A 23,908-nucleotide genomic window follows, 5' to 3' on the forward strand; every position below is an offset into this window, starting at 1 on the left:
AGAAAGAGCTTTTTTCCTGAAACAAATCTGCTGTAGCCAGGCTGGTCTACTAGCTATGTTTTAACATATATCATTCAGAGTCCTATCTTTCAGCTCTGCCTATACACATTAAATTATATTGCAATGATCATTTCACTCCTTCACTCAGAAATAGCAGTTTTGCCTACTGAATAAAATGAGCATTCCAGGCCTTCTAACTGAATGACTCCAACATAACTGTCCAACTTTGTCTCATACAATTCATTTCTCATATGTTCTACACTCCACCACATTGGACTACTCTTCATCCTCAACTCTCATAATTCCATCTCTCATTTTCATGTTTTTTCTCATATCATTCCCTATATGTGAAATGACATTCTCTGTTTGTTGAAGTCTCTAAGTTTTCCCTGATCCCTTTCTCCCCTTTAATCTTCCTCCTAATCTAGGGAAAAGTGAACTCTTCCCTACTCAAATATTCCTAGCACTTTGTCTGAACCTTTCTTATCTTTCTTTCCCTTACACCTTAGTTATTTTTGCAAATGTCCTCTAATCATTGTACAGAAGATTTCTTCAAATCAGAGTTTGTGTCATATATATCTTTATATCACAGGATCTAGCGCAGTTCTTTGTATACAATGTTTACTGAACTGACAATCTTTATCATAGCATTGAAAGGAAAGTCACAAAACAATGAAGAACTACATATGTACAAAGTGAAAGTTTATTCTGATTCTTCATATCCATGTATCTTAAATTATAGGAGAATTCCAACTGAAAAGATTCTCTCAGTAATAATCTCTTTTTTTTAAAGCAGCTGACACTCAAAATGAAAAATCTTTCTTAGAAAGAATTCCGCTTCTCAGAGGTTTGGTCTGTATTTTTTGTCTCATTCTTTTTGACAGTTAAGCTTCCTTTCAAAGGAAAAAATGATCCATGCTTTCTCCAATGTCCTATTTCCATTTAATATTTTGTTCCACTTAATATTGGGTCTTAAGCCCTATGTGACATTGGTGAGAAAATCTTAATTGGAGTTGTCAGTGTTTCCACATAAGTATCACTGACTATTGCTGTGGGACCTTGGGTAAGTCAAATCAATAAGTGCTATTAAACTCCTCCTATATTCCAGGCACTATGCTTGCTCTGCAGATTCAAAGAAAGACAAAAAAAAAAAAAACCAATCCCTGCCCTCAAGAAGCTCCCAACCTAACTAGGGAGAGAACATGAAAACAACTATTGGAAAAAAAAAAAAGACATATACAGGCTAAGTAACACTGACTTGAGGGAAGTCAGAGAAGCATGGAAGTAGGAATGAAAGAATTCTAGGCATAGGGCATATAGGAAAGAGACTAAGGAGAAGGAAATAAGCATTTTTTTAACTCCTATTTATTTTTAGGTATTATTATTATCCCCATTTTGCAGCAAACAGAGGTTAAGTGACCCACCCAAGGTCACACAGTCTGAATGATCATGCACACACACACACACACACATACACACTCACACACACACTCACACACTGTGTGTGAGTGTGTGTGTGTGTGTGTTTTAATTTGAACTCAAGTTTTCTTGGTTCCAAGTCTTGTGCTCTGTCCACTGTGGCACCTAGCTGTTTCAGGCTATTGAGACAGCCAGTGAAAAGCATATAATGAAGAAATGCAGGCATATTTGAAAAATAACAAGGCATCCAGTGTCAAGTAAATGGAGGGGAGTAAAACCTAAGAAGCCTGAAGAAGTAGGAAGGGGGCCAGATTATAAAAGGCTTTACAATCCAAAAATAAATTTTGTTGTTGATCCTAGAAGTAATAGAAAACCAATGGAATATTTTGAATGAGGTTAAGGGCGGAGGCATAGTTCTATAGTTTAGGAAGACCACTAATAGTGAATGAAGTCGGGGGGCAGCTAGGTGGTGCAGCGGATAGAGCACTGGCCTTGGAGTCATGAGTGCCTGGGTTCAAATTCGGACTCAGACACAGTAATTGCCTAGCTGTGTGGCCTTGGGCAAGCTACTCAACCCCATTGCCTTACAAAAACCTAAAAAATAGTGAATGAAGTCAACTATAGTAGGGAGAGACTTGAGTTAGGAAGACCAACCAGAAGAAACTGCAAGAGTTTAGATATAGGGTGGCTAGGTGGTGCAGTGGATAAAGCACCGGCCCTGGAGTCAGGAGTACCTGGGTTCAAATCCAGTCTCAGACACTTAATAATTACCTAGCTGTGTGGCCTTGAGCAAGCTACTTAACCCCATTTGCCTTGCAAAAACCTAAAAAAAAAAGAGTTTAGATATGAGGTGATAAGGGCATGCACCAGGATAGTACTCACTTTTGCTTCTTAGTCTCATTTTCCTTGTCTATAAGAGGAAGAGGGTGTGCTAAATCACCTGAAAGGTCTTCTTAAATTCCAGACTCTATGAATTGCTCTATGAATTTAAGAATAACTTGTAAAGAAGCAAAGATAGTGTGCAACAAGTATTTTAGTTAATTTTTTTAAGTACAACATCCTGAATGATAAATAGTCAAGTAGGTGGGAACATGTAAAGAATGGATTTCCTCTTTAAATCAAGAGGAAGGCACAATAACAGGAATAAGAAGTAGGAGGGCACAAATGAAAGGGAGAACTATCAATGAAATGAGGAGAAATAGTATAGGCTGAGTGAGGGCTGGTTCAGAGAATAAAGCGAGTGGACAATCTTTTAGAGTAGTTCAGATAAAGCATAGAAAAAAGAAAAGAATATGCGAAATACAGTAAGAGGGAGTACAGAACATTTAGAGGATATGCAGAAACAGCATATATGGAAGATATAGATGAGAAAAGGATTTCCTAGAGTATTTATGTCTAAGTTAGTTTTTAGATTAGGAAATGGACCTGATTTCAATGATATAGAAGAATCCCAAGTAATGGAAATACCTTCTACTACTAGTTCATGTGATCATCTTATCTGCAACTTAGTCTTGAAAGGCACCTAAAGGGAGTCAGATAGATGGTATAAGGCAGTAGCCCTGGAAGCAGGAGGACCTGAGTTCAAAGCCAACCTCAGACACTTATCATTCTGTGCAAGTCACTTAACTCTGATTGCCTAAAAAAAAAAGCTAACAAAGGTATGAAGATTTTAAGTGACTTAGAAAGGGGCATGTACAGTATGTGTCAGAGGTGTCAAATCTTTCTGGCTGTGAGTTCAGTTCTTAATCCATGCTACTTATAAATTTATATATGCTCTAAAAATTGTAATTCATGATATCCTCTGTCCTTTTGTCACTCTGCTACCTCACTGAAAAGTGGAAATGGGTAGCAAGGACTGAGGAACATTTTTAATTTTTGTTTTATGAATTATCATGACCAAAGAATTAAATATTATGTATACAGTCCTATCGATGGTAAGCCTTTCCACCTTAGCTAGCTTGGTTCTTAGAAAGCAGAACCATATTCAAAGCCTTTCTAAAATAAAACAATCTGTCAAACCTTATGGGTCTCTAAAATTCAAGCTCCCCTCAGTGGTATGATGAAGCATTGGAGTAAGATATTATTGAGTTTGGGCTGGGGAAGGTTTCACAAACAAAGAGAAAGAGCACTGTGTTTGTATATCATCTCTACTCCTGTTGTGGTCATAGGTAAGTCATTTAAACTTATTTGGTCTCAGTCTCATATTCATAGGACTTTACACTTACAAGAGATAAAAAGAGCCTAGAAAGGGCTTCAACCAGTGAATATCTGATCTTACAAAGCAGAGATATGTCAGCCAAAGTCAATTTCAGTTTAGAACATAAATTTATTCTATAAAACCTTACATGGAAGGATGGTTAAAGATTATGAGCAGTGTCATCTCATAAAAGCAAAAAGCAGTGGAAGGAAAAACAAATTAAATTTAAAAAGCTCAGAGATAACAAACTAAGCCAAATGATTCCAAGGACATTTAAGGATGATAGTAGAATGAGCACCACAAACATGCAAAAACTGGAAAAGACTTTACAAAAATTCTAAAGATTTATATGGTAAGCTCATCTCCATCAATGACAGAACTATCGCATTTAAACCCTAACATAATAATACCAAATGTGGATTGAACTGAGGGAGGAGTGTGAAGAGAGACTGCAGAGCTCTGTCCTCTGCCTCTGGAACAGGATGCTGGGGCTCTGAACACATTCAGATCCTGATCCCAGTCTAGGCCCCCCCATAGAACAGCAGCCCCCCCCCACCTCAGCCCCGTGGCAGAGGGGGGCGCTTATGGTCATTCACAGACCAGGAGGGAGGGAGGACAGAGCCTCACACACTGAGACCCTTGTGGGAGTGTCCCAAAAGCTCAGGAAGCACCCCAAAACCAGGCCCAGGCTGGGAAAATGAGCAAGCAGAGAAACAAAAGGAAGACTATTGAGAAATATTTTGCAAATGAGCCCAAGAAGGATCAAAAAACTCAGTCTGAAGATGAGGAAGCACAAGCTCCTGCATCTAAAGACTCCAAGAAAAACAGAAATTGGGCTCAGGCTATGACAGAGCTCAAAAAAGACTTTGAAAATCAAATGAGGGAGTTGGAAGAAAAACTGGGAAAAGAAAGGAGAGAGATGCAGGAAAAACATGAAAATGAAGTCAGCAGCTTAGTCAAGGAAATCCAAAAAAATGCTGAAGAAAATAGCATGCTAAAAACCAGCTTAGGTCAAATGGATAAAACAGTTCAAAAAGTTATTGAGGAGAAGGATGCTTTAAAAAGCAAAATGGGCCAGATGGAAAAAGAAATAAGAAAACTCTCTGAGGAGAACAAATCCTTCAGACAAAGAATAGAATTCAGGGAGATTGATGAATTTACCAGAAATCAGGAATCAATACTTCAAAACCAAAAAAATGAAAAATTAGAAGAAAATGTGAAATATCTCATTGAATAAACAACTGATATGGAAAACAGACTTAGGAAAAATAATTTAAAAATTATTGGAATACCTGAAAGTCATGATCAGGAAAAGAGCCTTGACATCATTTTCAAAGAATTACTACAGGAAAATTGCCCTGATATTCTAGAAGCAGAGGGCAAAATAGAAATGGAGAGAATCCACCGATCCCCCAGAGAAAGAGATCCCAAAAAACCAACCCCCAGGAATATTATAGCCAAGTTCCAGAACTCCCAAGTCAAAGAGAAAATATTACAAGCAGCCAGAAGGACACAGTTCAAATATCGTGGAGCTGCAGTCAGGATCTCACAGGACTTAGCAGCAACTACATTGGAAGCTCGTAGGGCTTGGAATACAATATACTGGAAGGCAAACGAGCTTAGAATGCAGCCAAGAATGAACTACCCAGCAAGGCTGAATGTCCTCTTCCAGGGAAAAAGATGGACTTTCAATGAACCAGGGGAATTTCAAATGTTCCTTTTGGAATGGCCAGAGCTGAACAGAAGGTTTGATCTGCAGATACAGGACTCAGGTGAAGCATGGAGATTGGAGGAGAGGGGGGAAATATGAGGGACTTGATGATGATGACCTGCATGTATTCCTGCATAGAAAAATGACACTGATAATACTCATATGAACCTTCTCAGTTAATAGAGCAGGTAGAGAGAGCTTTTATAGTTGAAGCACAGGAGAAAGCTGAATTCGAAGATAAAATATGGTGTAAAAATGGAGTCAATAGAAAAAAAGGGAAATGGAATGGGAGAAAGAAAAAGGAGAGGGGGAATAGTCCAAGATATTTCACATAAGATTTTTTTTTATTACAATGAGCTATTGCAATGATATGGAAGGGGGGAGGCAGGGGGAATGAGGGAACCTTTGCTCTCATCAGAGATGGCTAGGAGAGGAAACAGCCTATATACTCAATGGGGTATAGACATCTGGAGTAAGAAGGAGGGGGGAGCAGGGGGAAGGGGTGGGGATGTGAATAGAGGAGGAGAGGATGGACCATGGGGGGAGAGTGGTCAGATATAACACATTTTCTTTCTTACTTCTTGCAAGGGGCTGGGATTGGACGGCCTGTCCGGGACCATAGGGCCAGGTGGATGCTGGGCCTAAGGGGTGGAAGGGGGGATTGGGGCCTTTTGGCCCCAGGACCAGGGATCTGTCTACTGCACCACTCAGCTACCCTACAGCAGAGTCAGAGTGAAAGGAGAGAGAAAATATAGTACATGGTAGTGGAGAAATAAGAAAGGAGGGAGCTGCAATCAGCAGTGGCAACATTGGAAAAATATGGAAGTAACTTTTGTGATGGACTTATCATAAAGAATGAGATCTACCCATGACAGAGTTGTTGGTGTTGGAACAAAGACTCAAGCATATCTTTTGTTATTATTATTTGGGGGAGGGTGCAGGGCAAGTGGGGCTGGGTGGCCTGCCTGGGGCCACACAGCAGGGTGATCTTTGGGTGTCTGGGGCCGGATTTGGACCCAGGTGCTCCTTGCTCAAGGTTCCAATGCTCTGTCTGCCACCCAGCCACCCCTACTATTATTACTATTTTATTTTATTTTATTTTATTTTATTTTGGGTCTTTTTTTTTCTTCTTTTTGGTTTTTGCAGGGCAGTGGGAATCGGGTGGCTTGCATGTTACACGGCTGGGTGATTGTTGGGTTTATGAGGCTGGATATGGACTCGGGTGCTCGTGGCTCCAGGGCTGGTGCTTCGTTCATTGCACCACCTGGCCATACCTACAATTATTACTATTACTTTTATTTTTAATTTTAATTTTTTTCTCTCCCCTTTACCTTTTTCACCCAAACAAGTCTATCTATATTCATGGGGGAGGAGGGGTATTTTGTTTATTTGTAAACAAGAATATTTTATTAATGTAAAAAAAAACATGTGTACAAAATGGGAATAAAAAAATAAATTAAAAAAATAATACCAAATGTGCTGCCTAAGAAAACAGAAATGCCAAGAAAGAAAATAAAGATGGAAAGATGAGCTGGAGAAGATGGAGCGTACAAAGAGGAGGTTTGTTGCTAGATGTGACGTTTTGAGGTTATTAAAGGATTGATTCTCCGGATATTTCCAAAGAAGATACTGAATGCTTTAGGGGAAAAAAATCATAGAACTAATACAATATTTCATTGGATTTATGATCTCATCCATGTAAATGTTACCTCTAGAGATGCAGATCATGGTCTAACTCTGTTTGCCTATCTTGTGTGACTCTTGCCCATGTCCTCCTGTAATTTGCCAAGGGGCCACACAATATGCTTAAAATACTTTTTCCTTTTCTCTTGTTCTCTTTACACTGTGAGGGATATCTATGAAGAATATAGGCCAACTATAGATTATCCATCATGTATGTAACTGGCTCATTTTTCCTGAAAATACATTTCTAGAATGGTACCTTTTAAACTATTTCTCTTATATAATTACTCATTTATAATATGTTACAACAGCCTGATTGTACCTAGCATAGACTTTAGATAATTTTCAATTTCAGTTTTTGAAGATTTATATAATAGCCCATGACCCACAGTCATATAATATTAGAAAAACATTAGTGTTTTTAAAAATGTTACAGAGAAAAAGTGTGAGGTCACTCTAAGAACTTTACCATTCATAAAAGCAATTGCCTCCACTCTCCTCCTTCTCTTCAATTCCAGGCCCAGGTTACTGTCTATTAGCAATATCTGTCCAAGATATATGTTCTTATGTTTGAGCTCTATGAATCATTCATGGTCTAACTTCATATCATAGTCTGAACAATAGGTACTCTTCATCGATTTGGCTTTTCCTGTGAAGATAGTTCTGTCAGAATCTTTTGATTTATTATCATTTAGGAGGCTCTTTGATGTTCTGTGGCTCCATGTAATTGATACAGTTTCATTCAAAAACAGAAGGTCTGGAGAACCTCAATAGAGAAGTTTCTCTTCTGCTTAGACATGCTCCATGAGGGTGGCAAATACTATTTGCAAGCATTTATAATCAGAAGACCATCAAGACTGTACATGTATGACCTATATCAGATTACTCATTGTCATGGGGAGGGGTAAGGAAAGGAAAGTGCTTAGAAAAATATGGAACTTGAAAGTTAATAAAAAGCTAATATTTGCATGTAATTGGAAAAAATAATATTCAAAAATAAAAAAATCAAAACAAAAATATTTATTTCCATTGTTTCCTTTTCTAAAGGAATTGTGTTTAACTTTGATACATGCTTAGAAGAAATCTTGTTAGAGAAGAGCATTTAAGGTTATGTTTTCTCTACCAGATCAATATTATGTGTATGTGTATGTGTATAGAGTCAATAAACAAACACAATGGGATCTTATATTCTCTAATCTTCTCAGCAATTCTATGACTGAAAACATTGTTACTGAATAGCTTTTGCAAAAATCTGTCTTTTCCCATTTCATATCTTCATCCAAAATGCCCTTGATACATGTTTAGACTTCTCTCATAAAAAATGTATAGGGATTAGAAAGTAGGCATATGGGTTGTTATTAATATTTACTTGGACACCTTTTTAAAAAATCATAAGATCCCCAGATATCTCTCCCTTCATATACTTTAAGAATAATTATCTTAGTATATTCAAAACTAGTTGGCTCCTGTCTTGCATATATATATAATATACATATATTATATATATATGTATGTTAGTCTAATCCAGCTGTTTCATTCCATGTCATTTTCACATCTCTATGCAACACAACCAGAGCTGTCACATTAGGGTCCAAATGTGGTGGTTTCACTTTCCTTGACAGAGAAAAAGTTAGTTATGAAAAAGACTCATAGATCTTTTCCATTTTTCATCTATTTTCCCTTCCTTCCATTTTCATCCTTAAATTCCTTTTTGATTATGAAATTTAGTTAGGTAGGTCTCTGAGATTTCTTCCACTGATTCTTCCTCTTTTAGGAGGTTGTGTTGCTCATGATCTTCCACCATCTTTTTTTCCTGCAAAAATTTTACAAGCACTTTACATTCAAAATTTGTGTTTCCCTTGGCTGCTAAACCTCTCTGCTTGGGAAGGAACTGAGTACTATCTTGGTGTTCCTTTGGTCTCAGAAATTGGTGGGTAATGTTATTTATTTGTAATTTTGACCTGCATCCAAGATTTCATTACTGCAAGACACTCCTTCCATAGATAAAGATCTAAAACTTAAAGGGTGCCTAGTGCTATGCATCTTATTGTAACCTGTTGTCATTATCTATCCAAGATACATGTACTTCTGTCTGAACTCTTTGTATCATCAATAGTCTGACTCAAAAAGCTAGTACTTGCACCCAGGTTTTTCTTACTCTAAGAGTAGTCCTCTATTGTGTCATACTGTTGCTTCTTCTTCTTCTTATGAAAATCAATTTACATAAGTTAAGATCCCTTAAAATGGTTATAATCTGATTCAATATCCCTTTCTTCATTTCCTATTTTTGGGTCAATTGCCATTGCAGAAAGGTCAAATTAGAGTTGTTTTAATATCATGTAATGTCATTTTTTTAACTTATATTCTTAATTTTTTATTTTTATTATTAATTTTTATCTTTTCTCAAACAAGTCAATGATTATCATAACTCAAGAAAGAGAATAAGACTATCAATATCCACTTACCCATATACTCATTTCCCCAACTCTGTAAAATCCTTATGAATATAATCTGCATATATGTTAGGGGATATCCCTGACTGAAGTAGGGATATGAGAAGGGAGCCAGCAGATTTTTGCAAACAGTTTTCCAGAGCTAGCCACAACTTTAGAGTCACAAAATTGACAGAAAAGTATAAACAATACAATATCCCACTATGCATATTGTCAGATGACTATAAAAATATTTGATTTGGTAGAGAAATAGACCTCCATAAAAACTCTGCTCCAACGATGTGTTTCCTCTGCACATGTCAAAAATTCTAAAAGATTCCTTGAAAGATATAAAAATAGAAATAACTTTTACAGTGAGCCTCTTATTGTAAATATCAAGCCAGGCATAAGATGGAAAGGTCTATGTTTGCCAAAGATGTTTGTCATCATCATGGAGTTGTCTAGAAAAGAACGCATATGGAAGAGTATTTTATGTTGTAGCATCTGACACATTCATTTTCACATCTGGGCCCCTCAGAAAAGCTCCTAAAACTTTGAAGCATTCTGTAAGTCTACATCTACTTAAAATCATAGCTCACAAACCTCCAACCAAAAGTTACAATAGAATATTCCCCCATAACCTGGAGTAGACTCTCCTACAAATATACACAAACTATCAGTGGAAAGAGTGAACATAACTAAAGAACATTTGGAGGAGCAGACATGGAAGGAATATGTCTGACAAGACTGCATACATGGAGGATGCACAAATGAGGAATACATGACTAGAATTAGCATCAAGGGGCACACCACAGGATCCAACATGGCAGATGGAGAGAGGAACTCCATCAGCATGTCAGGGTCAGCAGGCTGCAGGCTGAACTAACTTTGGGAAATTAACTCTAAGAATGTTTTCATTTTGTTTTTTCTCAATCACAAGTAAAAACATTTTTAACATTAGTATTTTATACTTTTTGATTTCCAAGTTCCCTCCTCCTTCCTCTCTCCCCTTCTAGAAAAGGCAAGAACATTGACATAGATTAAACAAATGTAGTCATGTAAAACATTTCATATATGCAAAACATATTTTCAAATTAGTCATGTTGCAAAAGAGAACACAAACCAAAAAGAGAGAAAAATAAGAAATTTTTAAAAGTATACTTTCATCTAAATTCAGGTTCCATCAGTTCTTTCTCTGGAGATGGATAACATTTTTCATCTTAAGACCCTCTGACCATTGACTTGAATTCCAGTTTTGCAGCTTAAAAACTGTGGGCTTTCCTTGGACAAGTGATTTATTCTCTCTGGGCTTCCTTAGCTCTAAAAAAAAAAAAAAACAAGAAAAGAAAAAAAGAGGGGGATTTTAGACAGTTTCCTAAGGTCTTTTCTAGGATTAAGTTCACAATCCTATAACTCCAAGCTTCTTCTTGACATAAAAAGGCTCAGGGACAGCACTGGCCCTGGAGTCAGAAAGACCTGAGTTCAAATTTGACCTCAGACACTTAGCTATGTAACCTTTGGCAAGTTACTTAACCACGTTGCCTTGCAAAAAAAAATTTTTAAATAAAAGGTTATTTTTAAGAATAAAATAATCAGGGGCAGCTAGGTGGCACAGTGGATAAAGCACCAGCCCTGGACTCAGGAGTACCTGGATTCATATCCAGTCTCAGACACTTAATAATTACCTAGCTGTGTAGCCTTGGGCAAGCCACTTAACCCCACTTGCCTTGCAAAAAAAATACTAAAAAAAAAGAATAAAATAATCAGTCAAAACAAGTAAAGAACCTGTTTGAGGCACACAAAATAAACTATAGAGAAAAATAGTACTGTGAATTAACATAATGGAGCAAAGGGAAGAGTATTGAAAATCCTATTCTTGACAAAATGATTTAAAAGGTGAACAAATAAAGTTAACAAGGAAAAGATCAATAAGACAAATGAGCAGCAAATTAGAACAATGAAGAAACACATCAAAACAGCATATTCAGGGGCGGCTAGGTGGTGCAGTGGATAGAGCACCAGCCCTGGAGTCAGGAGTGCCTGAGTTCAAATCCAGCCTCAGACACTTAATAATTACCTAGCTGTGTGGCCTTGGGCAAGCCACTTAAGCCCACTGTCTTGCAAAAGACCTAAAAAAAAAAAAAACATTAATTGAACAAAATCATAAGGCAATAAATTAGAAGCACACATGAGACCTCAATAATCCAGTGGAATCAAGCTTGAAAATTAGAGGCAAAAAGATACTCTAAGCAAAATCCTGTTCTTGAGCAGATTCCTCTTTGCATTCCCCTACTTCCATACCCCAACCATGGTGAAGCTTAGGAATACTACTAAGAATAAAATTCTTCCCTCAAGGAGAGAGAAGACAGGACAGGTAAAAACATGTCAAAAGATGAAGGGAAAAACAGTGGAAAAGAGGTTGTGATCTCACAGAAGAAGGCCAAGAAAGTGGTGGCTATATGAGTAAAGAAGGTATCTCCAGCCAAAAAAGTTGTTGCCACCACACCTGCCAAAAAAACAGTAAGAAGGCAACTGTGGCCCTACCAAGAAAGGAGCTACCAGGGCAGCTAGGTGGCATAGTGGATAAAGCACTGGCCCTGGAGTACCTGGGTTCAAATCCGGTCTCAGACACTTAATAATTACCTAGCTGTGTGGCCTTGGGCAAGCCACTTAACCCCATTTGCCTTGCAAAAACCTAAAAAGGGGGGGGGGCCTACCCCAAGAAAGCTACCATCTCACCAGACAAGAAGGAAGCCACTCCAGCTAAAGCAACAGTCCCCTCACCCCTCAACAAAAGGGACAAAAAATGGAAGGATGCTAAGAAAGAGGACATTAAGATGAAAAGGATGAAGAAATTGACCTCCCATAGGAACAAAAATGGGACCCACTGCAGTCAAACAAGATTCTTAAGATAATGAAGATAATAGTAATGAGGGGAAGAAGCTGAGAATGTGAATATCTTTTGGAAAGTATAGTATGATGCTTTGGGGAGAGCTGCCTCTGATAAGATGGGAAAGACAAGGAAGCAGAGGAGGATGGAAGGAGGAAGATAAAGATGAGAAGGAAGAAAATGAGTTGGAGGAAGAAGTGCCTATCAAAGAAGCACTAGGGAAGAAGAAAAAGGAAATGGGAAAACAGAAAACTCCCAAAACCAAGAAGCAGAAATTGGAAGCTGAGGCATCTACAAACTTCAGTATCTTTGTTGGTAACTGGAATGAAAACTGGCATCATAAATTTCTTTACACAAAATAAAAAAGTTGTAAATGCAGATATTCACATTGATACTGAATTGTCTGTTTGCCTAAGAATCAACTAAAGAAATGGAAAAGACTCTGGAATTCAGTGACTCCAAAGTCCTTGACTCTAAAATGAAATTGGAAAAGACAAAAGTAAACAAAAAAGTGAAGTCACAAAGACAATCTTCATCAAGAATCTGCCTTCTGAAATAACTCAGGAAGAGTATAAGAAAGTGTTTGAAGATGATATTGTTAGGCTGATCTGCACTAAGAAAGGGTCGCCCAAAAGAATTGTTGGCATTAAAATATAAGACAGAAGCAAATGTCAACAAGTCCTAGGAAAAGAAATTGAGGGCCAAGGTTGATGGTTGGGTGATCATCGTGGACTACACAAGGGAGAAAAGTCAAGAATAAGAGAATTCAAGAAATAGGCAGAATAATTCATGAAGGGAGAATAACAGCAAGCCTCAAACTGGTGCTGCATAGCCTCACCTATAGCACCACTGAAGAAAGTCATCAGGAAGTCTTTAAGAAGGCAACATTGATCAGTTTGACCCAAAATATCAAGTTAAACCTAAAGGATGTGCATTTATTGAATTTGCTTCTGCAGAAGATGCAAACGAAACTTTGAATTCTTATAACAATAAAGAAATTGAAGGCAGAGTGATTAGGTTGGAGATAAAGGGACAAAAGGCAACTAAATGTAATACTAAGGAGCAAGTCCTACAAAACTTTTTCAAAGATCTGTCAGAAGACACAACAGTAGAAACACTATTTTCATTTTAGATTCATTTTATAGCTCTTTTGGTGCCAAGATAGTTAGATTGAGAGACAGAGCCATCTAAAGGTTTCAGTTTTGTGTTCTTCAACCTAAAAGTAGATGCTAAAATTATGGAAGAGACTATGGAAGATCAATGGAAACAAAATAACAAAATAATTAGGCCAAGCCCAGTGGCTTTGGAGAACTCCATGGCAGTTGTAGCAGTGGTGGTAATGGAGATTTAGGTAGCTGGCAAAAGGGGTTCTGGTGACAAAGACCAAGGAAACTGTGACAGTCAGGGTAGTTTCTGAGGATGCTGAGGAGGAAGAGGACACAACAAGCCACAAGGAAAGAAAATAAAGTTTGAATAGCTCCTCCCCATTCTCATTCCCCTGCTATTTGATAGACTCTGAGGATTTTATCCTTTGTGTAATAATTGACAGGGCCATCTGAGGTCATTTCAAGACAAACATGTAATTCAAAGGTCTTCTTGGAAACACCTGAATAACCTTTTGAGGGACAGAATACATTAGTTTTTGGGGGGGTTAGGTTTTTGCAAGGCAAATAGGGTTAAGTGGCTTGCCCAAGACCACATAGGCAGGTAATTATTAAGTGTCTGAGGCCAAATTTGATCTCAGGTACTCCTGACTCCAGGACTGGTGCTCTATCCACTGCACCACCTAGCCACCCCCAGAATACGTTTGTTTTGACTAGATGGATATTGCATATAAACTTTTTACAGAGATGGGTGATAAATGTGGGAGTTAACCTTTTTGGTCTATGAATTGCCTTAAGTTTATAATGTTATATCCCTTGTACATTATAAACTCAAGGCAATTCCCATACAAATATCTGTAGGGGTTTTTTGATTTGTTTTTATCCTTTATTCTGGCTGCAAAACTAAAAATGTTTTCCCCTCGTTCCTACTTCAGCAACCTAACTTAACACATATTAAAAGAGCCTAAACTGGGGGGAAAAAAACTGGGGGGAAAAATTAGAAATATCTTCCAGATGAGCATAATGAAACAACAATCCGGAATAACTTACTTTAGAGAACAATACAGAAGGATTAAGAAAAAAAAAACAAAAACAAAACAAATACTGAATCCAGCCTCAGCCACTTAATAATTACCTAACTGTGGGACCCTGGGCAAGTCACTTAAATCCATTGCCTTGCCAAAAAAAAAAAAACTGAAGGAATAGAAACCAAAATCAACAGGCTTATAGGTAGTATCCAAAGGATACTGTTGTAGTGAAATTCCAAGTTTAACTTATCAAGACACATTGTGGTCAAAATTAAAAAACACAATGTATAACAACAAATACTATGGAAAGCCAAGAAAAAGAATTTTATACCTCAATGAGAAATCCTCATTTATGAGAAAACCAAAAAAAAATGGTTAGAATGTAATATTATAAAAAACAAAGAAAAAAAGTTTGTTCCTTAAAACAATATCCTTCAAAGCTGAGTTAAATCAGAAAAATTAAAGTTGTGGAGAAGCAGCATTAAGAATGTCTTCAGAGAGATGTATAGAAGGATAAAGAGATAGAAATTCAAGGAACAAGAGCATAGGATTGCCAGTAGGTATGTTCCATTGACACACAACCAGGTACAAAAAATTTTTATAGCAGGTATTTTTTTTTTTAGATTTTTCAAGGCAATGGGGTTAAGTGGCTTGCCCAAGGCCACACAGCTAGGTAATTATTAAGTGTCTGAGGTTGGATTTGAACCCAGGTACTCCTGACTCCAAGGCTGGTGCTCAATCCACTGCGCCACCTAGCCACCCCTATAGCAGGTGTTTTTTGAAGGCAAAAAATTTGAACTCACAAGAATGTCTAGCAATTGGATAGTCTGAATAGGTTGTAAGAAATGGGGCTGTGTGGTGCAGTAGATAGAGTATTTGGCCTGAAGACTCTTCTTTCTGAGTTCAAACCTAGCCTGAGACACTTACTAGTTGTACTCTCAAGCAAGTCACTTAATCCTGTTTGCCTCAGTTCCTCAACTGTAAAATGCACTGAGAAGGAAATGGCAAACTACTCCATTATCTTTTCTAAGAAAATTCCAAACAAGGTCATGAAGAACATCAGACATGACTGAATGACTAAGCGGCTATTGTGTTATAAAAAAATAAATAGATTTTCTTGTGTTTTTTTCAAAAGCCACATAAAGATATATGAAATAGGAGTAGCTAGGTGGTGCAGTGGATAGGAAAAGGATTAAAGACACTCAGACTCTATTCAAATCCAGCCTCAGACACTTAATAATTACCTAACTGTGTGGCCTTGGGCAAGCCACTTAACCCCATTGCCTTGCAAAAACTAAAAAATTTTTAAAAAGACATGAAATAATATAAACTGAACCAGAAGAACACTTTATATGATAACAAATATTATTAAATTGAACAATTTTAGGACTTTTATAAACTGAAGAAAAATGAAATGAGTAGAACTAAGAAAACAATTTATACAATAACAACATTGTAATAACAACTTTGAAAGCTGCAAGAACAATGATTATAATATACAATGAACAATGATTCCAGAAAAGTGAAAATGAAACAGAGGTTTTTAGTACAGAATGAAACATATATTTCTGTGTGTGTGTGTGTGTGTGTGTATATATATATATGTGTGTTTGCATGTATTTGTATATATAAGTATATCCATTGAAAGAATTTTGTTTTGCTTAACATATATATTTGTTAAAAAGAAGTATTTGTATTACAGATGTTCCATATTTATGAATACAGAATTCTGAATTGTATGTGTAAATGTTATTATTTATAAGGGGATGAAATCTGTGGATGTTAAAATGTATGTATCTGAGTTTAAGTACTTTTAAGTACTTTACTTTTACTTCCCTGCCAAGGCGGGGTTGGGGAAAAGGGAGAGAAAACAGATAAAAAAAATAGAGGGGCTGTGTGCCAGGTTGGGGGGGGTATTTCTACAGATGTGAAATGTTTATTTTATGTACTTTCAGATGAGGTCTCTGTATTATTAGTTTTATTTAACTGTTTTAATTTGTTACAAGAGATCTGTCACAAAATAGAAGTAATCAATAAATGTTCAAAAGGTAAAAAAAAAATTCATGAAAAAACTTAAAAAAGGAAAAAAGAACTAGAGAACAGACCCCAGATTCTTTAGGTGGCTTTCTTATTGAGGATTTTTAGGAGGCCATGGACAAGAGTCACAAAAAACAGTTGGATTAGCAAATACTCTGTTGGAAGGGGGAGCCATGTCAATAAACTCACAGATTAATGTGTGTATATATGTATATGTATTTATATATAGATCTACACATAGCTATAGATATACAAATACATATAAAATGTATGTGTGTTTACATATAAGCAAAAGATCTTATTCAAATTGCACAATGGCTCCAGGAGTAGAGAATTCAAAAGGTTGGAAAATCTGGTGGCAAGATGGCTGAGGATTGTTAAAATGGTTGTGATCTCTGATGGAGTAGGGAGCTTCAATAAGAGTGGGGGTAAGGAAAGATATGTAAGCTTTGAATGGCAAAAGGACAAGCTCTGAGGTAGTCACACAGAGAATTTTATCTAGTAATAGGAATGCCTGCAGTAGTCATCCTGGGCAAGTCATTTAATCCTGTTTAACTTCATTTTCCTCACCTATAAAATGGAGATACTAATAATACCTACCTTCTAGGACGGCTCTGAGGATTAAATTAAATATATATTATCTGTAAAATACTTTGCAAATCTTAACATCTCTATAAATGCTGGCTATTATATGTGCAGATCATCTACAATTTCTGGTTCTATATTCATAAATCTGGAACATCTATGGTATGTACTTAAACTCAGATACATACATTTTAACATCCACAGATTTCATCCCCCTATAAATAATAACATTTACACATACAATTCAGAATTTTGTATATGGAACATCTGTAATACAATATTTAACTCAGATTCATGTACTCTTAACCCTGACAGGCAACATATACCTACAAATAATATCTACCCATAATAAGTGTAAAAATGACGTAACTGTATACCTAAACACATGCAATTAAATTCTATTAATATTTATTAAATGTCTAATTGTACAAAGCACTGTGATAAAGACACCAAAGACAAAAGTTAAACAGACCCTATCCTCAACAGTCATATTCTACTGGCTATAATATATAACATGTACACAGAGAACATTAGACATTGGATGATCAAGCTGCAATTCATGCAGAATTGCACAAATAAATACATATTTAAATATAAACACTCAAAAAAAAGTAGAATAGATTGATTCTATTGTGACCTTAGCTCATATCACTCAAATATTCAGCCTCTTTGGGCTTTAGTTACCTTACTTATAAAATGAAGGTTAGGAATAGGTGGTCTTTAATGTCTCTTTTACAACTAAAGTTCTTTGCTTTTGTGATTTTAAAAAGTGAGTGGTTTGTAACTAGAAAAGATAATGAGTGATATATAAGTGGAAGATGGTAAATTCTAAGTGAGAGAGGAAGATGAGATAGGTAAGAATCTAAGTGGACAAGAGAGAGAGTGGTCAGTGATGTAACCACAGAATTCTATTACAGTATTTAATATTGGACATAGAATTGCAATTTGGTGAAACTGTAGATTATGGAACAAATGCCCATCATTCCCCTTGTGCCCTGCTTGGCTGGAATGCACAGATGAATATCAAGACAGCCTGAATATATTGGCAAAGAACCTTTATTGATTTGGAGAATTTGCTTTTCCTTCTGACCCTGAGGGTATATGATATTATCCCCCTTAGCTTTATTGTGGTAACCCCTTCATTCTAGGTAGGATTCCTCAGACCATAGACAGAATCTCTAGGCTTCTTATAACAGTTACTCCATCTCCTCATTCCTACCCTATCCCGTCTGACTACAAAAAATCTGATGTTCTGTCTTTTACATATTTCTCCACCCACAAACCCTCTAAATATAAATATTTGAAAGAAGCCTATCTATTTGAAAGTTCCCATTTAGTACATAAAATCAATTCAAACCAGTAAGATTGCACAGACTAGAGATAAGGAATTATTTCATAATTTTATAATGCAGAATTTTTTATAATGCTGAATTCTTGTTTTTCCTTTTCTATAGCCCAATATAATGTTACTAATACCTTTATCATTTTCAGGAACCAGAACCTTGATTTCCACAAGTTCTCTTCTGTTCCTCACTTCTAACCAAGATGTAGGGTTCCCAAAGTTATAAATTAAGTCTTAGAGCCTTAAAGGTCATTTAGATCAACACTCTTATTTTACTGTCCATGAAGAAATTAACACTCAGTTTTAGGTTATCCAATGTCACCTGGATAATAAGTCCATTGTGTATTTCAACAGAATTTCTCTCACCCTGACTATTTTGCAAAGTTGTCCCTGAATTATCAGGGGTCTAATAATTTTTCTTCCTTAGTAACAATTGAATTTAGTTCACCAAAGTAGTCATTTTTTCTTCCATCTCAGTGGTTTTTCATTAAAAACTGATGACTGTTATGTTAGAGAAAACATGGAGGACATCAAAATGGGTTTGAAAACCATTCTATTCTTTTTGAAATCAAATTAATTTTCTATAATACTTTTCAAATATTAGAATCATTGAATATTTGGAAGCAGCACTCACTCTCCCCCAGCTATAGGGGCTGTGTCTCTCATCTCTGATCTTTTGCTTAGGTTGCCATTCTTGCCCAAAGTAGATCCTATGCTCTCTGTTAAATTAGAGGCAGGTAATTGGAGTGCTAAACCTGCAGTCAGATAGATCTGGGTTCAAATCCTAACATAGGAATTTATTTACTAGCTGTGGAACTTTGGGCAAGTTACTTAACCTCTGTCAGCCTCAATTTTCTCATCTACACAAGAGATGATAATAACACTTGCCTTCCAGGGTCATGGTGAGGATCAAATGATATAACATAAGGTGCTTTACAAACAAAGTGCTATATTATTATTATCACTACTATTATCATCATTATTATTAGACTGAATTGCTTCAATACACGAAAGCATTATTATAAATTCAGTCTCTGTATAATGTCTTCCTTAAAGAGACATCATAACCAAGTCTAGATGTAAAATTGGAAGACTGTAGCCTAAGTCTTTGTTTCATCATTTATTAGTTTTATGAACATAAGCAGGTCATTTCCCCCATCCTGTTTCATCTCTAGCACAATACAAAATAGGAATAACATTGCTTTCACTACTTCCTTCATGTGGTCACAGTAAATAAAGTACTTTATGAACTTTTAAACCGCTAAATAGTCCAAACTCTTGTTATTAGACTTAACAGTAATCAATTCAATTATACAACTACTAAAACAAAACTCACATCTTCCTCCTTAATTTTTGCATGCAGATGTAGTCCATGACCCAATGTCCCATTCTAGATGTACATAGGAGACCTTCAGGTTTGTGAGGGAAGCAGGCTTCTCCCAAATCACTCTCTTTGGATCACATCTCCTAAACAGGGTCTTCCCTGAAAAGAATAGAACATGGTCTATTGTAGATCTTTACAGTAAAGGAGAAGAGACCCTGGACTCTCATGCAAGCATGATAATATTAGAATAAATAAAAGGAAACATTTTCTTTCCTTCTCAGATAAATGTGAAACACAAGATTTGGGTGAAGCTCATAAGCAGTCAAGACTACTCTTCTTCCTCTCCAGCTCCCAGGAGAAAGCATTTTGTGTAGAGAATAGACCCTTTTTCCACCTGTGAATCCCTCCAAGCTTTGAGTACCACCAACTGGTTGAAGCCCCCTCCCTAAATTGGGAAAGCAATTGGGTCACTAAAGAATCAATCCCTTTTCCATACCTAATTCAAGAATTTATAAAGGACAAGATTCCAGTTTTCTCCTCCAGGCCTTGGCTATGTCCCGTTTCTCCTTGGCTCCATAGTTCACTTGTCCTAGAATTCTTTTCCTTCTTCCCAGATCTGAGCATTTATGATGAATTCCTTTGCAGAAGGACTAGTCCAGGAATTCCTCTGTTGTTTTACAATTGCTATAGATTTTTATCCATAAAATAGACTCTGAGTGTCTTTAATCCTTTTCCTATATTTGTCTCTCAACTCTGGTTCGCTCCATTCTTTCCACAGATGTAGTTGCTCTTGAAAGGCCGCATCCAAGGATACAACTCTGATCAATATCAATCATGGTTCAATCAATCATCTTCAGATTGGTGTCAGTGGGACAGTAAGTACCCAAGATAAGGGTACTCTTCATATCCTATCAGAATATAATCAGAATATAAAATCAAAGTCCCAAATATGGCATAAATGGGGGTATTTAAGCTTTATATAAGGAGACACAGTTGATGTTTATTGTTTGTCCTTCATTCTCAAAGAAGACCTTGACATCAGAGAGGTGATGCCATAATGTGCAAGTAAATGGATTTCAGTGAGGGGGTGCTGTGCAAAGTCACCAGACTCATTTTCTCCTCAGAAGCTATCTGGGTCCAGTTGATGCAAGGGAAAGATGAAGAGAATTGTGAATGTAACAGAAAGAAATTGGATGGAGATGTAAGTTGACTACTACCTATTCTTGAGATGTAAATTTACTACCATGGAATAGAGAACCATGAATATAGCAGAAACTAAATCTGTAATCTTAAAGGCTGCTAATCTTGTCAAATTGGGTGGTGATCACCATTCTTGATGTACCATTGATTCATTGTTTAATGTAAATTTTGTAACCTTCACCTTCTACCTAATTCCAGATCTTTGCCCACTGGATGAGAGGCAAGACATAAAAATCTAGGTTGAACTCCCACTCAGGGCCACAGTCTTCTCTGACCTGTGGTCAAGCCAACAATGCTTGACTGTTCTTTTCTCTTTCTCTCTCTCTCTCTCTCTCTCTCTCTCTCTCTCTCCCTATCCCTTCCTATGTGTTGTAACTTCTTTTACTAAATTTTTGTCTTGGGCAGCTAGGTGGTACAGTGAATAAGCACTGGCCCTGGAGACAGGAGGTCCTGAATTTAAATATGACCTCAGACATAATAATTACCTAGCTGTGTGCCTTGGGCAAGTCACTTAACCCCATTGCCTTACTAAAAATAAAAAACAAATAAAAATAAATTTTTGTTTTATTTCCACCCTTTCTCTTCTGAGTCTGAATAATGATTCCTCATAGGCAGATCCGAACTCAAGTAGCTAGAGGCTTCACAGTGACCAGATATGAATCAGGATGACTGGAGAGGGTCCTTCTAGGCACCCAGCTAAACTCTGGAAAAACAAAATAAGGCAAGGCAGTCCCTACCCACAAGCAACTCATAGTCTAATTAATGGTGGGGAAAAAAAAAAACATGCAAGCAGCTAAACACACAAACAAGATATATATATATATATATATATATATATATATATATATATATATATATATATATATATATATACAGTATAAGTGGGGGGACACTAAAACTAAGGAAGACAAGGAAATCCTTTTTGCAAAAAATGAGATTTTAGCTGAGACTTGAAGGAAGCCAGGGAAACCAGGAGTGGAAAATTCAATTCCATTCAATAAACATTTATTAAGTACCAACTATTTGCCAAGTAGGTAGTGTTTTAGTGGGTAAAGTGCTGACCCTGGAGTCAGAAAAATTCATCTTCCTAAGTTCAAAGCTGGTCTCAGATACTTATTAGCTGGGTGACCCTGAACAAGTCACTTTACCCTGCTTGCCCCCCTCCATTATCTCTGCCAAGAAAACCCCAAATGAGATCTCAAAAAGTCCAACACAACTGAAAATTACTTAATATGTTATCACCCGCAATAGCTCTGGTGTGGGTCTAGACATGAATTTCCAAGGGTTAGGCCAGGTAAACAAACATATCCAAACAAAAAAAGTTCAGAAATGAAAATCTACCAACTTTATTTTTGGAAACTCAGACTTTTTATAGCAAAAACTTATCTCAGGAATGACTGGTTAAAGGATACCCAGTTTCACAATTTCCTGGGTAAATGTACAATATTTGTTCTTAAAAATATGCATACTTCTCCATCAAAGAAACCTTTTACAACCACCCCAGGAGCCACAGATTATCCTAGGTCAGGGTTGACTAGTGAGCCAATGGATCCCTACAATGAGCAATATCCATACATGTCTGAGGAAGATCACCAAGGATATGTGTATATCACTCCCTGGGGCTGGCCCTCTACAATATGTGAGGCACTATACCTGCTAGGGATACAAAAAAAATTAAAAATGAAAACAAGGAAGGAGAAGGAGAGAGAGAGAGAGAGAGAGAGAGAGAGAGAGAGAGAGAGAGAGCATTTATGATATGGGACAGCCAATGAAAATTCCTAGAGTTGGGAAATAGAGTGTCTTGTTCAAGAAATAGCAAGGAGGCCAATGTCAGTCACTAGTGGCAAAGTATAAGGAGATGGAAAGGTAAAGGTTAGGTTATTAAAAGTTTATTAAAGCCAAATAAATGATTTTATATTTTATCTTGGAAATTAGATTAGATTTGTGCTTTAGGGAGATCAATTTGACAGCTAAGTGTAGGGTGAATTGAACTGAGGAGAAACCAAAGGCAAGGAGACCAACCAGATAAATATTTTGATAGCCCAGGAATGAGGTGATGAAGGCAAAAAAAAAGCCCACATCCGGATATGGGTGGCAATATTAAAAGGGTTCTTTAGCTGTTAAACCAAAGATGATCATAATAGCCTATTGATTCTTATATGCCCTTGGTACATTGGGTTTTCCTGACAGATGGCAATCAACTCTGACTGGTTAACAATTGAGAAGAATAAATATTATAATAAGAGGTGAACCTATTTTATTAAGAGACTGGAGGACCTGATTTTGTATCACTCTTACTCTCAAACCATCCCAAAGCTCTAAGCAGTTTTGCTGTTTGTCCTCCAAGAGGACTATGACCTCCAAAAAGGAGGTAATGTCATAACATGTAAGTAATTAGATTTAAGTGAGGGAGGCTGTTCAAAGATATCAGACTTACTTTCTCCTCCAGGGCAATCTGAGACTAGGAGATGACCCTGGATGCTGTAGGAGACCTTGAATTTTTTCAGCTTAGGTTTGACTGAGGCAATGCCCACTCAGAGATCTAATCTAGGTAAAAAAGAAATAAAGCAAAGAATGACCTTTTTTACCTAGTCCAAAATGTTTTTTTTTAATCATTCTGATCACTGTATAGCATGGAAACAATGTAGAGACTATCAGACTGCCTTCTATGGGGAGTGGGGGTGGGGAGGAGGGAAGAGAGATTGGGAGAAAAATTGTAAAATTCAAAAAACAATTTAAAAAATCATTCTGGGAGGGGAAAACCCTCAGGGTTTCCTGGTCAAAACAGAAACAAAAGTATTTACATTCACTCTGAATCAATCAGGTCCCAAACAATGACTATATGGAGCTTGGACTGGAACTTACTATTGGTCAGTTCATGAGAACCAGAGTGATTCGAGGTCAGTAAACTTCAAGATATCTTTCCAAGTTTCAAAGATCAAAAATTTTAAATTGAT

The 23,908-nt window shown here is 36.8% G+C and overlaps 1 pseudogene; it reads left to right on the plus strand.

Annotated features, from left to right (window-relative positions):
* The first annotated feature begins 12,421 nt into the window (after positions 1 to 12,421).
* On the plus strand, positions 12,422 to 13,683 carry LOC141493551 (nucleolin-like; annotated as a pseudogene).
* The last annotated feature ends 10,225 nt before the right edge of the window (positions 13,684 to 23,908 follow it).

The sequence above is a fragment of the Macrotis lagotis genome, chromosome 7 (genome assembly GCF_037893015.1).
Source record: "Macrotis lagotis isolate mMagLag1 chromosome 7, bilby.v1.9.chrom.fasta, whole genome shotgun sequence".
NCBI classification, from domain to species: domain Eukaryota; kingdom Metazoa; phylum Chordata; class Mammalia; order Peramelemorphia; family Peramelidae; genus Macrotis; species Macrotis lagotis.